This window comes from Mandrillus leucophaeus, unplaced genomic scaffold, assembly GCF_000951045.1.
Source record: "Mandrillus leucophaeus isolate KB7577 unplaced genomic scaffold, Mleu.le_1.0 Scaffold418, whole genome shotgun sequence".
Taxonomy (NCBI): domain Eukaryota; kingdom Metazoa; phylum Chordata; class Mammalia; order Primates; family Cercopithecidae; genus Mandrillus; species Mandrillus leucophaeus.
In genome coordinates, this window is record NW_012104454.1 from 821929 (window position 1) to 825485 (window position 3557).

The window sequence follows — 3557 nt, forward strand, 5'->3', positions numbered from 1 at the left end:
ACTGCTGAACGCGGCCCGCTCCCCGCCCGCCGTTCGGGACCCCAGCCTGGGGGAAAGCGGACAGCGTCCCTCTCCGCGCAAACTCCACGCGGCAGCCTGGACTGGGATGTGGGGCCAGGGGGCTGAATAATTAACAACCAGGAGAAGCCGGGGCGAGCGGGAAGCCTGGCAAGCCAGGGAGAGGGAAGATGAGACCGAGAGACACAGAGAGACAGGGACAGAGGAAGACAGAGAGGGGGTTAAGAGCGAGGCGGGCGAGAGAGGAAGAAAGGCTGGGGAGAAGGAAAAATGAGATAAATAAAGGAAAAAAGAGAAGCGAAGGGCGGTGGGAGAGGCAGCCGGGCCTCTCTGGGAGCTTAGCCAGAGGCGCCCGTACCCCCTCCCCTGCGCGGCTGCTGGGAGCCGCTCCCCTTCCCTTTTCTTTCCAAGCTGCCGAATTCTGTCCCTAGACGCTACGTTCCCAGTAGAGGGTAGGGCCAGCATCCAAAGATGCCGACCTTGGCCGTGGCTCTCTGGGAAGCAGGCAAAGGGGATGGAGAGACTGTGGGCTATAGAGAAGCTGTGACATTGTAGGGCACAGAAAAAGTGCCTCCGAGAAGGGCCCAGCCAGCAGACTCCCACCCCCGCCCCCCCCTCCCCGACTCCCGGATCCAGGGCCGTTTCTAGGATCACATTAGGGGAGGCTGGCCTGATTCAGAGCTTGCCCATCCTAAAAAAGATAAATAAATTTACCGCTGGCCTCAGTGTGGGAGGAATCAAACAAACTGAACAAATACCTCCCACAGCTTCCCTTCCCACACCCCGCCCTCATCCCCGGACAGGTGGGGAAAGGGCTGCTATGACCAGCTTTGTGGCCTTGGTCAAGTCACTTCCTCCATCCCTTTTTGCCTTTATAAACGGAGAGTCTGGGGCTGGAAGCCATGGAAGTCCCTCCAGTGGAAAGATGGTCAGAGCTGGGAATGAATGAGACGTAAGAGTCACTCCAAATGAGACCAACCCAGATTTGGTGGGTCAGTTAAGCTCATCCCAGAACATTTTGGACCTCGTCAGTAAACATACTGTGTATTAACGCGTGGCTGGGTGTGGGCCAATCTGAAAGAAAGCCATCCGCTAAGAGGGTGGGAGGCGAGGAGTGGGCTGCTTCTGTGAGAGGCCAGGAGAACAGGGAGCAAGAGGGTTTCCCAGGAGGGTCCCTGATATGAGATCAATGACCAGACAGGGTGCTGCGGCAGAAGAGGATGGCATAAAGGCCAGACAGCTTGGTGGAGGGTGCTAGTGCCGGGAAGAGCACAGTTTGAGGCTGGCTGTGTTACTCCAAGCCAAATAAACTCTCCGACCTCCTTCTGAACAGGCAAAATGGAGGAGCGGAAACCAACTTCCCTGGGTTGTGGTAATACGAACTCAATAAATTAATGTACCTGCTTGACTCTTCATGGATAAGAAATCGGTGTGTGTGTGTGTGTGTGTGTGTGTGTGTGTATGTGTTTGTGTGTGTTTCCAGTTCAGGAATGTCATGTTCATATTGTTTTATCTTCTTGTTTGGGGTGGCGCTGAGCAGAGGACCTGTCGGGAATGGCTGCATTTTGCTGCCTGTCACTCTTGCTTTCCAGTTTTAACCAGTCTCTGAATCCCTGTGCCAGACTCAAATTATTGCAGATAATTAAATATACAACATAAAGCGTTGCTCTTTTAAAAAATGACACTGAAATAAAATAAAACATCCCTCAATTCATTGAAATAGCCTGCAATAAAACACTGTGGAAGTCAAATTTGTCCTGGAATCTCCACCAGTTACCTGCTGCATCTTTTACAGTTAAAGTTAACATACTCAACAGGGATGGTATTCCTATCTGGAATTGAGTAATTTGTACTGCCTTTCTGTCTGTCCACTCCACCCCCACTTTCCTTATTTCTGTACTTTATTTTCAGAGAATTACAGAGATTCTATGTATGGAAAAATGCATATTTTGACTGTTTTGGTTTTAATAGCCCAAGTTAAACCTATACATTTCATACAATTTCAATAAAATGCCTGTTCAAGGATACATATGTAACAATGAAGTTTTGGAAGTGAGTTGAATACTGAAAAGAATAAACAAGATGTTGTGCAGCAAAGGAAAAATTTAGACATTTATGAACATGAATAGATGTCACAGTGTAATATTGAGTGAAGAAGTTAGAAGTTAATGAGAGAAGTAGCACTATTCTATTTATACAGATAAAAAAACACATGAAATACACATATAGTATTCGTAGTATGTTTGCATATTTGCGAGAGACAGTCAAAGAAAGAAAATGCGTGTGTGACCGCAGGAAATAAAAGCGTAGGCAAGAGGAAACATAAGTTTCTGTGGTGGAAGATGATAGACTGAAGAAAGGAAAAAGCTGTGAACTAAGAGTCAAAAATAGTCAAGTTTCGGTCCTGGCTCTGTCACTTACTAAACTGGGTGACCTTAGGCATGTCACTGACCTTGTTTTCCAGTCTTTGGAATGCCCTTCTCATTCAGTTGTTACGAGATCCAAATGAAATTCTACACATCAAAGTTTCTTTATAATCTACAAATGCTCTATGAATGCATGATATCATACGTACTGCAAATAACTTATGTGACCCAAACTACATCAATGCGTCCTACCACACTACGCCTCACACTGAATGGGCCTCCCATATGCCCCATCTCTGCGGTTGGGATCTCCAGATGGAGGGGATCTGAGGCCTGGAGGCGCTTGAGCTCTGGGGAATGGAGGTGAGGTGAGAGTATGGAGGGTTGGGCAGCATGATTCATTATCACCTTATCTCCCTTTTCACATTTTTCAGCCCTCACTCACCAGCAGTTTGCCCCTTCCCCCTACTTGGCGCTTTCTCTGCCTTGCCTTGACATACATGGCCAGTGGAAGAGTCCTCCTGGGCTGTGGGCTGTAGCATTGGAGGACAGTGGGTGGGAAATGGACTGAGATTACAGTGGAAGGGATGTTATTGGGATTCTAAAAAGAATTCTGACCTTCCAAGGCAAGAGGCCCAGTAACATTCTCTCCCCAGAGAAGAGTCCCCTAACACCCTGGGAATGCAAAGGGCTGGGGCAGGGGGTGGTAGAGAAGACACCCCAGCACACCCGAAAGAGGGGGAGTGGGAAAGGAGAAAAAAGAGGTTCGAGAGGGCACGGGGAGAATTCTTATTTCTGTGCTCTCTCAAGAGGAGAGGGGCTTGCACTGCGAGGCTAACGAACTTTTTCCCAAATTCTCTGTGCGGAATTTGGCTGCTCCCAGAGGGGGTCCTTTCTAACAAGGTGCCCCCGGGCCCTGCCCCTCCCTCCCCAGGAGCTGAAGCCGCCAAAGGTTCGTGGAATATAATGGATCATTTTCCAATTTACCAGGGTCTTAGAGATTACGCCGCTAATCCCATCAAAGACCATCTGCTTACATTGTCCCTCCTGAGCCAAAATAAATAGATCCTTTACTCCCTCCACTTCAACTCCTCTGGGGTATTGTAGCAGGAGAAAGTTCGACAAGGCCCATCCCATTTCCCCCTCCCTCCCGCTGAGGGCTGGACAGAAAAG